Source organism: Temnothorax nylanderi, unplaced genomic scaffold (genome assembly GCF_030848795.1).
Source record: "Temnothorax nylanderi isolate EJ_2023f unplaced genomic scaffold, tnyl_v1.0 TNYL_tig0129_pilon, whole genome shotgun sequence".
NCBI lineage: Eukaryota > Metazoa > Arthropoda > Insecta > Hymenoptera > Formicidae > Temnothorax > Temnothorax nylanderi.
Genome location: NW_027249191.1, coordinates 275,491 through 294,003, shown reverse-complemented (window position 1 = coordinate 294,003; position 18,513 = coordinate 275,491). Strand labels below are relative to the sequence as shown.

Sequence of the window (18,513 nt, the reverse complement as noted above, 5' to 3'; positions counted from 1 at the left end):
CTCGCTCGCTTGTAGTCACCTACAGAAATGTAACTGTACCTTATATCTACCACCTCAGATAATTTCGAGTAAACTTTATCTGAATGGAGATTCGATATCGAACTTCGCAGAAATTTATTCGAGCTCGGATTTCCGGAAAATTATTACTGCTGTCACGTCAGCGATTAAAAGATTGGCAAATTGACTACTTAAAAAGTGGCTCGGTTGAAATGGCCGGAAACACCATGTATATGACTTCACCATAATCCTACTTTGCTTGGATGGTAATTTGCTCAAGTACTAATTTTCTTGGGTCCTAACATGCTTGGATGCTAACTTCCTTGAATACCAAATTCCTGGCACCCAGATTTCAAGGAGTCCTAGCGTATAAGGCTTGGCTTTGATCCTAGTTTGCTTGGATAGTCATTGGCCTAGATACTAGTGTGCTTAGATCTCACCTTCTCTCTTTTCTCTATTTAAGTCCCATCTTTTGTTTGTCAGCTGTCAGGTTTCCTTCCTTTTTAAGAGATATGGCATGTACAGTACGAAACATATAAAGTCATAGATATTAGAATCTCTAATTACAAAATATATTAAACTCGAATCAAAGAGTCGAATGTAAGATATGTAATGTTTTGAAGATTAATTAATAAATTAATAAGAAATAAGAAAAAGAAAAGGCTGCGTATATAAAATAAAAGTAAAGTTAGTTTTAGATTCATGCAAATGATGAGTGAATTGAATATTCAAGCAGATTAATTTCTTGGAAAATTAAATTAGAAAATTCAAGAATGATAAAACTCGATTGATAAAAAATAATAAATAAATAAAAAGATAAAATATGCAATATAATGAAATGAAATAAAACGAGTAAATAAATTGAAAATAAATTAATGAAAAATGGAACGCCAGAGATTTAATAACTGTTTTAATTAACACTCCCCACTTGAGTTGCGAGTCTCTCATTCGAGATTGTAAGAAATTCAGTTTCTGCTCTGTCTCCCTGAAGAATCTGTCATGCCTGTGAAACGGAGATTCCCCAGCTTGCACTTGATGCGAAATAAACGATGCACGAACGCGTAGATAGCCGAGAGTGAAAGAGGAGGAGGAAGAGGAGGAGGAGGTGGAGGTGAAGGTGGAGAAATTCCCAATGGGGAAGGAACGACGCGGCTGTCGCGGTGCCGAATGTTATCATCCTCGCGTCTTCGTCATCGTCGTTGTCTCTTTGATTCCATACGTAGCTCGTCAACGAAACGCTTTTGCGAGACGTAATGCATAATGCGCCTCGCAAGGGCGCATCAAAGTGAGTTCTATTCGTATTATTAGTCACATAGGCAACGGTTAATTATATTACTCACATTTTCGGCCGTGGTATAAAATATCTACTGCAAAGCGCACGACATTTCTATAAAATTTAGCATATTAAATAATAAATTTGGAATATATTCAATTTTTCCGTCGTAGAAAATCTCAAATATTACCATAACTTTTTCATACGGATTTTAACGTTATTGTATACCTTAATAATTACGTATTAAGTTGAATGTGTGTTTTAAGACAAAGTTCAATTACGAATATTAATGAAAGGAAACATCTCTTGTTCTTTGCTTTATTTTATTTTCCATATTTGTTATTTTTGTTTGTTACCTGCTTCCGCTAATTGGCCAAAATTCTTTTACTTTGTTTAGTTAATAATTCCGTAGCTGCTGCGCCATTATAGCAATTATCATTTTTTCGTAGCTTCATTATGCTTCAACCAGGGGTTGTGGAAGGACACGCGGTTTTAGCACACCTTGTATGGCTTTTACGACGAGATTTTCAACCGAGAGAAAGCCATAGAGACAGAGAGAGAGAGAGAGAGAAAGAGAGATGTCGAGAACGAGCTTATGGAGGCAAAATTCTGTTAAAACTAACTAAGCGAAGGCGGTCGTGAAAACAATTTCACTCGCAACGAAGTAAGCGTCCTCGCAGTCTCTACAAAGCGTTACGTTCTGCACGGTATTCCCGTTGTCGCGGAAACGACTGCTGCCAGGATTGCAGCATAAGATTTGCTAAACAAGAGGAATTTGAAAATTTCCTGACTCTCCACGGTTGCTCTTAAATCCCACGTTTTTTCTCGCTCTTCAAGTTTCAAAAGTTTCTCAGATTTACTTCAACGAAATATGCATGAGAACAAGATTTATATATTTTGCTTTACAAAAAAAATGATATGTGACAGAAAATATGCAGATATTTCCGGAATACATAAGATGTCGAGAAATAGAGTCGCAATTCTCCATGACATAATCGTGTTGCGTCAAGTCATGTCCACGTGTCCACGTCTTATTTAATCCTCCGGCGTCGAGCTGCATAAATGAAGTCGTTCCAAAGCTGCCGTTATTTTTGTCTTTTGTCTCGTAAATGCCTTACTAAATAGTCAAAATGGTCGCAGAATGGAACAATAATTAAAGATTTGTAAATGTAATTGTTCACGAGCTTTGACAACTAGCTTGGAAATTTTAACTTCAAGAGCCCGGGAAAACTTTATCACGGTACTTCCGAGATTTGACCTCGCTGTATTGCAAAATTTGATTCTATAAACTCTCGTCAGAAGATTATAGGCTTTAATCAAAATTATATATTCGGGAGTTTAATTTATAACACAATCTACAATAATATTGTTTCAACACCTTCAAAGAGAGCGAGCGGTGTTATTCCGCTATTTAAAGACAAACAATGAATGAATATTCCATGTACTCGTGAATATAACAACATTGCCTTTGTTCTACTTCTTGTTCTCATCCCGAAATCACATTGATTATGTTTTCACTCCAAAATATTGATCTACAGAGAAGATGTGTCGTTTTTTCTATTTGCGCGCGGTAACGTCGACGGTCGAACGACATTTTCTCCCGGAATTTCGCCCCATTTTAGCAGCCTAATTGTAGTCCATTGTAATCGCGTTTCATTCTTCGCTGTCGCACTCTCAACCAGCTGGAATTTACTTTTCCATATGGCGGCAGCATGAAACGCGTTTGCTTTTCTATTAGTTATTCGATTAAAATCTCCGCGAAGAAAATTACGTTATATTACTATATATTTCGCAATTATTTAATGAGTATCACTTAAATCTCTAATATCGAGATGCCACTCTCGGTGTAGATAACCGAAGTCGGAGAGAGGCATTTCTAAAATGCATAGAATATTCTAGGTATTTTATGAGAACGTCAAACTTCGCGAAAGAGACTGTATATCCTTTGACAAATTCAGTCGGTCTTTCCCTATCAAAACTTCAAACTTGTCGAGCTTCGAAGATCCAGACAAGTGACAAAATATCTCACTTCACAGTTAATTATTTTTAAGTAACGTCTTCTTTAACACAGTTTTAGTTTAAAACTCGATTATTAAAATGTTCAGTGGTGAATATTACTTTGTTACGAATTTATCAATAAATTGCCTGCTGAAGAAGTTTGATGGAAGTTTTTCAGAGAGCGTTATGTATAAAGCAAAAAAGATTTTAAAAATTACCGATGTTTGAAGTAGTTGCAAAGTGAAATAATAACGATTTATAAACTTAATTTTTCATTCCCTAAACTGTATTTGACATGAAAAATTATACATTTAACAAAAATTGAAGACTTTTCTAAAACTTCCGATATATCAATACTTTTGAGATGTTAAGAATATTGTTCGAGATCACGAATGTGTTTTAGAATGTTTTTCATATATAGCTTAAGAGGTAACACGACATTCTTCAAAGATCAAGTCAGTCATCAATTCTCTAGTTTAGGTATACATATCATTACCGTCTCGAGTCGTTCTCGATATATTTCATCGTGAGAATCTCTTCGGTTATCCACATCTAAATGAAAGATGATCACTGACGGTTCAACGGGATCTTTTCATTGTCTTCCGCGAAATCTATATTAAATTATCATTTCCACGCTAACTGTTGCTAAGGGCCCATCATCCATGGCATCTTTTTTTTTGTGTGCGTATAAAAACCCCGAGAAGTTACCACCACTTGCCATTTGCCATACGCCAAGAGTCAACCCGTCATCGTCGATCCGTTCGGGCAATAGTCATCAGTTCGGTCGCGAGTAATTAGACGGTGAACGAGTAAGTATCGATAGTAATTTTGATTCGAGACACCCCTGTTTCCAGTTTTCAGTTAAATTTCGAATATGCTTCTAAATTGCGTTGTTTCTTTAATTTTCGATATTATATTTGGGTATTAAATAAAGTGTTTGCGTTATATTAGTGTCAGTGTACACGCGAACAATATACATAAGTATTACACACATGTATCATGCATATAGTTAATACTAACATTAGTTTCCGTAATCTTGTATTTGTTTAAAAAATTATTGCGATTATTAAATTAAATTAAAAATTTGCCTACAAATAATCCAAATAAATAATTTATCTGAAAGATTCAATTTTAACAGCGGCATATAAATAAATTCTTAAGAACTTGAGGACATTAATTTCAACATATAAGTGACAAAGAATCCAGAGTGTAGTAAAATTAGATTGACTTTTTTTATTCCTAAAAGAAATAGTTAAATATTTTATCCACGCGCGCGTTGCATTTAACCGCTCGATTTAATCGCTCGGTAACCGAACTATTTTTCTCGTAGACTCGAGGAGAGGCTTTGCACTTCTTTCGCGAAAGGAAGTTCGTGAGATTTTACCGCTTGCCACTAGAAGATTAAAGGGGAATCTCTAGTAATCGATCGCGTGCCCTTCTCTATTTGCCTGCCACGCTTTCCCCCGCGGCAGCTGCAATTTCCAGGGTCTAACTGTAATCCACTGCAACTGCATACCATTCTTCCCGGCCACGTTTGTAGTCCGAATTTACTTTCGCACGATGACGACAGCGTTGGAAGCGTTTGCTTTTCGTCTCGCAATAATAGTCGAAAGCGCTTCGTCGGGTCTGAGGGCCTCGTGGAACGCCTCTAATCCCGGAATCCGTTTTAGAACGCAATAAAGAGCGCAGAGGCTATTTGCGATAAGGCTTAACGTTTGCCAATTGATAGCAACCGATAACGATAAGACCGAGTATTGAGCGAGCAGAAAGAGAGACCTCAATTGTCGCAAAATCGTTGTCGAGTGAACCAAAGGGACAGCGTGAGAAACGCGGTAAATCGCGCTGAAAGATAACACATTCATGTGTTCAGATAAATACATTCGTTCTTACAATGGGCTGTAATATCGCGAACGTCGACAAGAACTTTTGAAGAGCTTAAATATACATCTATAAATCGATTTCTGGCAAGTAAAAGTATTAATTTTCTTATCTAATTTTTTTTCAAGCATTATAAAACGTAGGAAATGTAAATATATGCAAACTGTTTTTGCATTTGTTATATATTCTCTGGAAATGAAATATGTTTTTATGAAGTTAAATATTATATTTTGGCATCACGAAAACATATATGTTCAACGTTCAACTCAAGAATAATAATGATACGTATTAAAAAAGAATTAAGATACAACATCCAATCAAATTAATATGTCTAAATGCGTCTCTCGGAAAAGGAAAATGTAACTTTATCCATTAAATATTACTTTTCATATGCAGTATATTTAAAAATAGAGAGATATTTAAAATAATGATAACGTGTAAGACGATAAATATCGAGTTTCACGATATGGCAATAAGGGATAATCGAATCGATAATGTGGAAATATTTCGGGGTTACTCTAATAAACGATAAAAGAATGAATCGTTGCTATAAAAGGGATATTGTTCACAGTTTGGTTTATGATATCCTATATTTTTTCTCCTAAAGCTGTTAGAAAAATACAGAAAAATATAAAGATGGTTTCAAAAATCGAGCAACATTGTTTTAAATATAAAGACATTGAGCATTCAGTTTTAAAATGCTATTTACATTTCGTGAAAATTATACGTCATTTAAAATTTAAAAATATGATTTGAGATTGAAAAATATATAATTTAAGATTCCCGAGATAATTAATTAAAGAAATTGTATAGTGATATATAATTTATAATTCTCGAAATGATTAATTAAGAAAATTTATTTCAGTGTTTAAATGTTATTCAAGTTTCCAAGACTTTATAACATATTTCAAAATGTTATTCAGAGTAGAACATATTCCCGATCTCTCTCTTCCTCTCTTTCTGTCTTTCATATTTAAAATTCTTATTTAAAATTCAAAACAATTACTTAATATTCAGGAACAACGGCCAAATTCTGGAAGATCTACAGACAGAGATCCCTTGAAGATTTGACGGCAGATTAGAGGGGAAAAATAGGATTATCGAAAATCGTTTAAGGATCCGACAATCGAAGAATCGCTACAATGGCTGAAAGAACGCCGGCGGCTGACAGTGAAAAAGTAGAAGAAATCGCACCCGAGACGCAAGAGGTCGACGCCATTTTGTCGGCGAAGACGCCGGTTGTCACGGAAGACGGAAGCAAAATTAACAGACGAGTCAGGAGGAACATCATTACCGTGCCGGAACGAAATGAGATCGTGAGAAACGGAACGAGGTATCGCCGTGACAGAAACGGACGATTGAGACCCGTATTTGATTAACGTTTCACACACGGTTAGTTTGTTCTTTTGTTTTTTCTGCATCATCGGTCTTTAAACCTTTGATTGACGCGCCCGTAAAATTCACGCAAGCGGCTTTCAAATATAGTTGAAAATTTAATAAATTTTTACTAACATCAGAGTGGATGGATATCAGAGTGGAGTGGCTGTCAATAGATAAATTTTACTTAAATTCTCAGGCTATCATTTAAAATTCCAAAAAATTACACTCGAAGTTAAACGATATAAAGTTAAACAATTTAAATTTTGATTTCGAACAGTATTTTAGCTTAAAATTGCCATTTAAAATTCGCGACTGTTACTTAATATCCACAATAACCACTGAAAATATTACTAAATGTGTTCGCTAAATATTTTTGTCGTATATCTTAAATTTCTGTATATTGTTAATTTTATGCTTAATGAAGTGTTCAAGTTCAAAATCAATAATAACTGCTTTAAGCACGTAAATAGACAATCATTAATTCTTTATTCAATTTATTTAACAAAATGAAATAAACATTCTTATTTAGGATTATAGTAATATGATTTTATTTTCGCAAGAAAATAAAACTGTAAATGCATGATTTTATTGTAACATTATAAAGTATAAAGTAAATATTTTATAAAAATGGGTCAATTTAGGAAACAGCGAACGATTTCGTTATCGGATTTATGAACGTTAAAACTTGATGATCTATTTATTTTTGTTGCACTTTAGGATTAAACGTTACATTTTTTCACCTAAAAGCTGCCTTGTTATAAAAGTTCAATATTGTTCAATCGTAAATCCAGCTTTTTTTTTAAACCTGCAAGTAACTTTTTTTATTGAAACTAAAGTCAAATTTAAAAAACCTCTTAAAAACCATTCTCACAGTAAGAACACGGTTTACTCTAGAAAAGAGAGGAAATAACAATTTTCTTTATAGAAACTAAATACATTTCCATTTAAAGTTGTATTCGTTCTAAAAATTAGATTTTGTACTAAAAGCTATATGTTTTTTATTTGAAAAAATCAAACCGGTTCTCCGGTTGGTAAAATTTTTTCCAATTCAGGAACTAGAGATACATTGGGCTTGTTTTAAGCTATACTCTATTTCGTTAGTAAAAGCGAAACTTTATTCGCAAAAGTCAAATATTTGTTGAACTGAAAAGCCAAATTCTATCGTCATAAAAGCCAATCGTTTCTTGCATAACAGTTTTGTTTCCCATAGAAAGCTAATCATCTGTGAAATGAACTTCATAAAATATAGATAAAGTTTTTTTTCTGCTTTGGTAATGTTTGAACAATAATAAGTAAATAAAACCTTTTATTGCTCGTTAAATATTTCTAACTTTCCATGCGCTTTACCGAATGTAACTGTCGTAGTATTCTAATAAGCTTCTTCTCTCTCTCTCTCTCTCTCTCTCTCTCTCTCTCTCTCTCTCTCTCTCTCTCTCTCTCTCTCTCTCTCTCTCTCTCTCTCTCTCTCTCGCTCTCTCTCTCTCTCCCCCTTTCTTCTCTTTCTTTCTATTGTTTGACAATTTCGATATTCACGCAATCTCGTGGACATGATATTCTCAGCGGGCCATTCGCATATACATATTTATAGAATTTCACCTGCAATTTGAAATGCAAAACGATACTTGGCTGTCCCGATAACCTTACGTTAAATATATTAAACAACTTTAACTGCGATTATTGGCTGTTTTCCAAGAAGTGTCATATTAAATAATTCATTATTACAGAAAAATCGATTTAAATTGGAGACAACTGCAGAATATATAGTATATAAAATAAATAAATTACGGTCAGACTATTTTAGAAAATAAAAAAGTTAGAATAAAAAATATAAGCAAGGTTAAAAAATATGTAGTAAAAAAATATAAAAAATAAGTAATTAGAATATTTTAAAAAATTACAAATATTTTTATTTATTATACAAAAATATTTTTATACGCAAAAACCACGTGAATATACCATACAAGATTTAGCTAAAATATCTTTGATCTAAAAATATTTCAATGCAAATTATATCGTAAAATTTAATCTGTATGATTTTTAGAGAAGTAGTGATAAGATTTTCTAAAAATATTTATATATAAATATACATATACGAATTAAAGTTAGAATTTAGCTATCATTTCTGCGAAGTATTGCAAGATTACTCATGTTTTGAGTAAATTCTTATCAAAGATATGCTTCACCTTTGACACGCCATCGTGTAAATATAACGTAATATCTGTAATGAAAATTATCATAAGCCAAGATTTGTCGATTCGTGGAATTCTTGTAAAAAATTAATCAGTCACTACGCAGCATCCGACAGAGTCTTTATAGTCTCTGCCTTTTCAAGAATATTTCACACGTCGTACGCGTCGTTTGAACTTTATCGAGAGCAAACTTTCGAGACAGTTTGTATTCGGTGGCGAAAATCGAGAATGAAATTTTGCATCGTGTTATTAATGATGGCGGTGATGACCGCTGTTTCGTCATTGCCGACGAACGAAGATCAAACCGAGCCGTCTACTACTGAGGAATCGGTGACAACGTCTCCATTCAATATCATAACAGTGCCGGAATTTCCGTGTCCATTTCCTGGTCAGCAACGTGACGCGAACGGAAAGTGTCGATTGCGTTTGCAAAATCTCTAACATCAAGTAAATAAGGTAAATCCTTGTGATAATTTTGCCGAGAATCGTAGAAATTAGGAAGATATGCATATAAGGAAGAAAGAAAAGAATTTGCATGAAAATTGGAATATTCGGGAAAAATAAATAGTCATTGCTCAGCGTAATTAACGACGACGTCATTGTAAATAACGGGAGATTAGCGAGAAAACGCTTTCACCCTATCAACGAAAATATTTCATACGTCATACGCGTCGTTTGGAGGAATCGAGGTCAAATGGTTTTGTGTGAATATCACAAAAATGAAAATTTGAGCCACGTTGTTAATCCTCGTGACGATGATGACTGTCGCGTTGTCACCGTTATTGGACGGAAAACAAAAAGAGTCGACTAACTGCCGAAAAATCAACGACAGTTAAATTTTAAATTCTCGGTCATTATAATAGTTGCGACGATCCATGCTCGATCATTTCATGTCCGATTGATCGGGATTCAAACAAAAAACATCGATAAATCTCCAAAATAAAGAAAATTAAGTATGATACATTCACGTAATGATTTTATTGAGTGTCATGGAAATTTTGAAAATTAAGAGATACGGGATAATTTAGAAGTTTTATCTTAAATGTCCGTCTGTCTCTTAATAGTACAATAAAGGCAATTGTTTAGACAGAAAATTAATTGATCAAGAAATTTGGGTACGAATAAAGCTCCGTATAAGAAGACATATTAAAAGTGTATATTTTTATTAGGTAGATATTTTTAATAATATGAAAAAATAAAATGAAGATGCGTGTCATATTAATTCCATATTCAGTATTATAAAAGATAAATTGTTTCTCGATAAATTATTCATTTCTGTTATATTATACACAGTGTATATCATTAATCTTATGAGATATTTCGACAACGGATTTTTTGACGAATATATTTGGACTTTATTTCTATTATCACAAATTTTATAAGACATTGTTACTTTAACATTTTTAAATTCGATGTTATGTAACTATTGGTGATTAATTTCTAAATAAACTTAACTTTGTTATATGACAATATAACTTATTGTATAAAATAAAAAATAATTTCAACAAATTTTTTTAAATAGTCAAGAGAATTATTATTTTTCATAAAATTATACAAATTGAAATGTTTACTATATTAATTTACAAAATGTCCAATTTTAAAGTATGAATATCTCTGACATGTGCTTTTTTGAATCTGCTTTTTGAATATTCGTTTATTAGCGGAAATTTATGTCTCCCGTGCAAACTTTTGGAATTACTCCTGGGAATAGCACGTATTTCCGCTTCCTTTTCCGGAACACTCCTGCCTATATTCCACATGTTTATTTCAGCGATCGTATTATCCTGACTCCATTCCATAGCTGTCTGAATACACCAATAGAACAAAATTTATTGTATGGTTAAGTGTGTGGGTGTGTATGTATGTATGTGTCTAAAAAGAAGAATATGAAAAAATTTAAAGCCACTGCACATAATTCTTCTTTTATGTCGCCGAACAAGAACTGTATTCATTCGTGAGCTGCTATTTTTTATATTCGTTTACAGATTCAACGATACGAGCGGTGTCATCCGAAAGCTACAAACATCAGCAGTGAAATATCGTAACAACGTACGACGAGAGATTGGCCAAGCTATTTGTCCGCTTTACATTATCAGAGGAACGAACTATTTCGCAACCGATACGATTATCAAAAAAATTTATATTTTATTCTTTCTGTTACTGTCATTAAATTGCGGTAAATTGTGACCGCGTAATATGTATAAGTCCTGATTAATCGTAATAAGATGCTTTTTTTATCTATCTATGCATTCTATGCCCTTTTTATGTTTATTTTTATATATAAAATAAAAACCAAGTATGTACGTTAACAAAGTTTAGTAATAAATAGAAAAAATCTATAGAGTTGTATGTTTGTACAAACCGCACGTCACCATGTGTATTGACATTTAAATGACAAATGGATTTTCGAATTTGGAATTGATTTTTCTCTAATAGACGTTTAGTAATAACTCCTACTCTGTATAAAAAAAAAAACAAATATTGTTAAATAAAGTGTTATTAATGGCTGTGTATGTACAACAGTCCTACTGCCAACGCTTTCTTTATGTCAGCTAAATATTATCAGATTTTGACATTTATTGGTTTAAATACGACGACGGTATTGTCAGTACGAAATAAACGCCAGCAATCGATTTTAATGCCGAATGTGCGGCAAAATGCAAAAATATGAGCCTATATATTTTTATCTGTTTTCCCATCTTTCTATATTCAGACACATTGAGAAACCCATTTCGTTGAATCAACTAAATCCTTGTTTGGATATGGGCAAACAAATTCTTTAGTTAATATAACAAAAATTTGGTTCACATAACAAAAAATTTAGTTATGTTAAAAAATTTTTGTTATGTTAACTAAAGAATTTGTTTGCCCATATCCAAACAAGGATTTAGTTGATTCAACGAAATGGGTTCTCAGTGTATAAAGTTGTTTACCTATAGTGACCTATTTTCTATCGATCAACGAAAGATTTTATTTTTAAAGACATCTTTAACTATGTCAAGATCGATATCGATAGTCTGTCACGTTGGTCTGTAGCTGGCAGGGTTATAGCGTCTCGGGTGCAAGTCATAGAAAACGTGTGCAAAGCTGAGCCTTATATATTATTTATCAGTTTGTTAGAGTTGTGTAAACACGTCCCATTTATATTAAATTTTACAGACATTTACTCTCCAGTCAGAAATAATTAGTCAAATCGATTCAATCAATTTGACTTTGATGCGTAAATGAATGGTCAATGTCGAACAGTGGTTGATATTTTTAAACTCATCATAATTTTTTTTATGTTAATTGAGTAATTATAAATATTTCTATAAGATTTCTATATCTTTCGGCCAATTCTTTCTACATCGAATACATAATAAATACGTATACATATATTGTGCTTTCCGACTTTGCACTGATTTGATGTAGAGTTAGAAAGATAGTAGAAATCTTACAGAAATATTCGCAATTGCTTGATTAACATTATGTATATTATGTAAAAACAATTATAATAAGGTCAAAGATGAGAAACAAAGATCAATCAATATTTGATATCGACTATTTATCGATGCATCGATATCGAATTGATTCAACTAATTATTTCTGGCTGGAACGGGAAAGTAACGGAACGCTCTAAGTATTATATGCTATAAGTATTGTTATGCTCATTGACGACATTGATATCAGTAAATTTTGATTACGACGACTAGCGCGTTTTTAAATTGCACGATTTTAATTTTTATTGTAATGAAGCAAAGTGCATCGCGTTGGAAATAATATCTATAAATAGGAAATATGCGACAGCGAAGCGGCAAGATATTACTCGCCGAGATAAGTCGAGTAAAGAAGCATCAAGAGTGAGAAGCGTTCGAAGATTTCGCATAAGTTACGAACAGAGTCAAGAGAAGTCAAGAAGAAAGAATCGAGAAAGGGGTAAAGATACGAAATTGGAGGTGCGGAGATTTTGATCCTTACTCGCACTTTGATTTGTATTTTTAAACTAAGAATTGTTACATCGTTTAGAAATGAAGTTCTTCATGGGTATTTTGCTAATACTTGTGACGACAATGTTAATCTTAGTACACGGAGAAAATTTTATATTAAATTTTACTATGCTGCCGCACCAACTGCGGACCATCAAGACGCACAAGCTTAAATGCTATAGTCTTATAGTAAAATTACTATGTCCATAGCATTTAATGCTACGATCATAGCATTGAATGCTATATAGCATTGAATGCTATGATTGTAGCATTAAATGCTATGGACATAGTAATTTTACTATAAGACTATAGCATTTAAACTTGTGCGTCTTGATGGTCCGCAGTTGGTGCGGCAGCATAGTAAAATTTAATATAAAATTTTCTCCGTGTACTATCGACAGTCGGTCAAGAGAATAAGAGTGAAATGCACGAGTACGAATATGCACGAGCTTAATGTTACCCCGCGCACAGCTATAACGGTACCCTCAAGAATTACAGACCCGGTGTCCAGAAGGCCAGAGAAAAGATTCCAGAGGAACGTGTCGCACGCCGGTATAATAATCGAGAAACACAGGTAACTGTTTCTTTAAAACAGTATATTTAGGTCTGTTAAAACAAATTATCTTCAAAAGCAGAATATAGATTTCAATTGGACGTGATTAAATCACGTGCGATTATACTCTAGATTCGTAATCAACGCGTTACGTAAATTCTTATGAAAACCCTGGTGCGAATATTTCCAATTTTACATTAACAGAATATTCCACACATATTTCTATTTAATATATTTTCCAGCCATTTTATTAATAATCAGAGAATAAATATTTAATTAACTGTTTATTAACGTTGGTGACATTGATAGCTTTGAATGTTACAGCATTAAGTAATTTAATTGACAATAATCAACCAAATACATGTATATTAATTTTTTATAAAATTATAGTAAGTTATATAACAAAGTTATATAACAACAAAGATGTAAAAAAAATTATACCATTTTAACGAACTGTGAGTTATTATTTTAGAGTTTGTTTAAAGTGTAAATTTTGTATCTCTGAAAATTATACATTCCAGCTTTTGACACAGATTCCTTCCTAAAGTATATGTGTATTTTATGTCTATTTGCAGGTTGCGGTGGATATCAAAATTTCAGCAATATCAGATGAAAGCTAAAAGCGAGACCGTAGAAAATATCGTAGCAACGACAAAAGGGTGAAAATATTCTGTGTTTTGTATCCGCAGGATTTATTAATAAATTCACACTGTATACGTTAATTTTAATTGCATTACGCGTTGTAAATTATGTGTGAATATTGACTAATTGTAAGATATCTGACAACATTATTAGAGTCGTATATATAAGTTCTGTACGTTCTACAGCCCAGAATACATTTTATATTATGCAAGAAATTAAATTATATTTTCTCATAACGCGTTAATTCGCGCATGAAATGCTAAAAGCGTAATTGTTGAAAAGCTAAAAAGGAATGCAGTTAGTTAGCAAGCATGAGAACACAAAATGAGTCACAGAATGAGATTCTGCTTCATTATACGTGTATTCTTCATTATTATTTTTTTTCGTCAAATTATAATTTTTCTAAATTTTAATTTTATAATTCAAGATTGCTTTTAATTAATACTAAAATTTAATCGCGTCTAGAGAGTATTTCTAAATATCCAATATCACAAAAAATATTAGATGCTTATATTTTCACCTTGCAGCTTGCATTTATATTCATTTGTCGATTTGTATGCCGTGATCGTCGTGAGCTTTGTTTCGCGACCGTTGTAGGCTGCACGTACTTGACACACATTGTGATTCACGGATCTCAAAAGACTAGAAAGAGAGAAAGAGAGAAAGAGAGAGAGAGAGAGAGAGAGAGAGAGAGAGAGAGAGAGAGAGACGCAGCTAAAGAAGTAAATAAAAACAAACTTCTTTAAATTTACGTTTTCTAAAATAACGAGAAATGGATCGATTAAATTGTTTTTCTTAATTTTTCTAACAAAACTATACTGCTTCTTTTGATATTAAACCTTATCATACTTAATTGGTACATATATATAATAATAGCTTTATAGGTAATTATCAACACATTTAGTATAATCTTCGAAGTATTTTTCGTTATTTATCTTTTAATAATAAGAAGCAATTTTTTATTTTAAAATATATAAGTACCTATAACTATTTGACCTTCGTGCTTTTTGTGACGTTTGGGAAGTCCTGTCGTTATAACTTCTCGTTTGAGTAGAAGAGGATATACTGGTTCATAACCGGTTCTTTCAAAGGTGATAATGAAACTTGCGAAATCAGGATGATTATAAATAGGAGAGAGATGTATAGCAAAGAAATAATATTGCGAGTTTGTCGAAAGGATAAAGTGTGTGTCGAATTGCAGTAAATATTTTTAAATTGGTAGAAAAATTGAAAAAAGAAAAATATACGAAGAAATAAGCGAAAAAAGGAATTTCTTAAAGTTTTTTCAAGTTATTTTATATTTGATAAAAAAAATAAATAGAGAAATTAAGACTTTTAAAGAAACTTTTAAAAAATAAAAAAATGAGAGATTTATATAACACTTATTCGACTACTTCGTAAAAATAAAAGAATAGATAAACAATATATGATGTTTAATTTTATATCTTTTAGATCACACGGAACCTTTAGATTTTTACAACACGTACGATGAAAATATTCCTTAACGTTTCGCTGGCAATCATGTTAGTGGTGACCATAGTGATATCACTAGCGACGTGTATGACCACAACTACACGTACTAGCGTAGAAGACATCGTTCAACCATTTTTTATCATAGACATTCCTACGAGAGCACCTTGCTCCAAAGGGCAAAGAAAAGATGCTCACGGGTTGTGCCGGACGCCATTACAATAGGGAAGACGTGCAAGTAATTATCAGTTTAATATTTCAAACCCATTCCTTAATAGAGAGGCGGCGTAAACCCTCGAATATAATCACACCAACATTTTCGGGAATATAACGCAAAGCTGCGAGAAACAGGCAGATTATATATGCGAATATTGTTCAAGCTATTAGGAAAACAAATTTTAATGGCTGAAATTATTAAGCATAGCAATGTTAAAACGTAATATTAGTTGAAGCTAAGCTATTACACGCAAATTTTCACGTTCTTTTTGCTTCATTATACATTTTTTCATTATTTTAATAATCTAATATTTAGAACATAACAGATAACTGAAATGTGAGTTTTCATATACAATACAACTGAGACAAATTTTTGATGTGTACTGTATATTATGTAAATGCTATAATAATTAATAATTTAAAATACTATCAGAAATTCTAATCTTTCTTTACATTCACATTTTATATATTTTTTTGAGAGTTTTATATATAGTTTTAAGAGAATTTATTTCCTCGTTATAATTTTTATGTACTTTTTTGCAGGTTCAAGATGACTTGTAATTCTAAACTCAATGAATAATCCAATCCGATTAACTAATTTAGGAGAGTAATATATAAACTAATCGATTATATATATAAAAAAAAGATATCAATTTTGATGCTAATATCAGTTGTTACGTTATTTTGTAAATCCTACATTACAATTAATAAATTAATTCAATCTTTCAAAAATCTTTTTTTCTTCAATATCCAGTTTAATAATCTTTTTTTATAATTGACAAAAAACTTCTAAAGTATTTCGAGATATATGGGGGTCCGTACTAATTCACGTGTTTCACCTTCGATTCGTATCTCAGCAATTATAATGTTTCGTTAATTTAAAAAAGAATACGTTGATTCATACCATTCATACTAACCAGTTTTTCTTATATAATAGTAATAAAATTTACGTAAACAGGAAAACATGTGGATTATATATAGAGAGCCTGAATAGAGAAATAGCAATACGGATTAATCTGTCGATACGATCAGCTGCAGTGGCAAATTGAATTTGCTGAAGAAATTGTGGTAAGATTGTAAACCACGAAGAAATTAGAACAAAACAAATAGAAAAGAATGTCTTTATTTCAAAGGATTTAAGTAAAAAGAAACAAAAAAGCTAAAACTATCACAAAGTTCTAAACATTATAAACAATTACGTACAACAATTAGGATAGAAAAATATTTATAACACATCTGGAAAAATTAAAAGAATCAATAGAAGAAATTTATATAGGAACTCTAAAATTTCGGCAAAATAAGAATTATATTTGAAATTTAATTCTCTCTTTTTTAGATCGTGAAGAAAAATCTCACACAATGAAAGCATTTCTTAATGTTTTCTTGATAATCACAATAATAGCATTTGTGATACCATTGGGAACATGTGAACCTAATACGACAACTGAATATACCACTGAATATGGGAGCGAAGAAGCTGTATCATTAGGTATTGGAAGCAGCACCCACAACCCTCTTCACCGTCATTTCATAAAGGTTCCTGCGAGGAATGTGAAACTTGGTTGTCCTGAAGGACAGAAACACGATGCTCGCGGAGTATGTCGCAAGGTGGCGAAATAACGACGGCAATTTCCTGGTAATTAAAACTAATTTAATATTTCAAAATTTATTTCCAATTGTGATAAAAATAACATGAAGCTGCAAACATGATTTGATTCCCTCAGGTCAATCAAATCAAATTTGATCAAATTTCATAAAACACAAAACTACGAGACTACGAGTAAATTCCGTGTCTGAATATTGTTCAAGCTGTTACGAAAACTAATTTTAGTAACACAAATTGTTACATATAAAAATATTAAAATTGAATTAAATTAATTTTTTTTTATTGTTTACCTCTTTTATTCTTTTTAATATTCTAAACGTTGCATATTACATATTCAATGAAAACGAAGGTTCTATAATCTATAGTTTACCAAGAAAAATTATTGAATATCGATACATGCATGTAGGAATACTAGAATAATAACTGCAATAATATAATACTTAAAATATATATACTGTCAGAAATTTTAATATTTCTTTTCTTAATTCATATTTTATATATGCTTCCCTGTTTTAACCTTTTATATTTTTTGCAGGCTCAAAAAAATATATATTAATAACTTTTAAGGTCGCTAACTAATTCGATTAAGATAACGCACCAATTTAAAAAATAAAAAAACAATATACGACTTATAAAAAAAAATGAAAGTGAGTAATGTTTTTTATGTTAATAATGTTAGCTATTAGCTATTACGTTGTACTATAAATTCTTTGATTTACGATCGACAAATTAATCCGCTCTTTTTTGTTTCTTTTTTCAGAGATCGTTCTTTTTTATTTTATTAACATTTACAATTATCTTCTAGTAACAAAGAATAATTGATAATAAGGATTTTTCAAAATAATTAATTGTCATATTTACTTGTTCAATCTCCTCGTTTCTAGATCTTATACTTTAGCCATTTAAATTTCTTGTCTTTTTAAAAAAGAGGATCCAAATATCTAACCGGTTATTTGTATAACATATTGCAACATATATCTGTATAATATAGTAGAGAAACTGTAGTGTGCACTTTGTTGACTAAACGATCAGACTTGCAGAAAGAATCTAATGTACGGAAAGAGACAGACGATATTGTAGTAAGATTCTAAATAATAGAATATTACAGGAAAGAAAAAGTGAAAAGAATTCTTTCAAAGAAAAATCTAAAAATATTACAGAAAATTACCATTCAAAAAATACAAAAATTTTATTTAAAAATTTCGCGGAACTTTTTCGTTGTCGTTGTTTATATCAGATAATAGCATGAAATAAAAATGAACAGCTTTGAACAGAAGCATTCACATGTTTACTTCAACTTCAATAATCGTTTTACAAAGACAAAAACCTCGACATTAACAGCTCCG

General features: G+C 31.7%; 1 protein-coding gene and 1 long non-coding RNA gene across 18 annotated transcripts in view; one reads left to right on the top strand and one right to left on the bottom strand.

Annotated features, from left to right (window-relative positions):
- LOC139776799 (uncharacterized) overlaps nt 1-18,513 on the bottom strand; it is an 80,809-nt gene that overhangs the window by 27,162 nt on the left and 35,134 nt on the right. The gene's annotated exons all lie outside the window — the stretch shown is intronic.
- LOC139776807 (uncharacterized) lies at nt 1,268-16,924 on the top strand. 10 transcript variants are annotated; one of them, XR_011719178.1, is made up of 7 exons: nt 5,075-5,232; nt 6,164-9,171; nt 10,701-12,650; nt 12,721-12,738; nt 13,082-13,254; nt 13,809-15,583; nt 16,105-16,293. It is a non-coding gene; the product is annotated as an uncharacterized lncRNA (long non-coding RNA). The 10 variants fall into 10 exon arrangements; XR_011719179.1 differs by lacking the exon at nt 16,105-16,293 and adding exons at nt 16,520-16,629; nt 16,898-16,924 and having other exon boundaries at nt 10,701-13,254; XR_011719182.1 differs by lacking the exon at nt 12,721-12,738.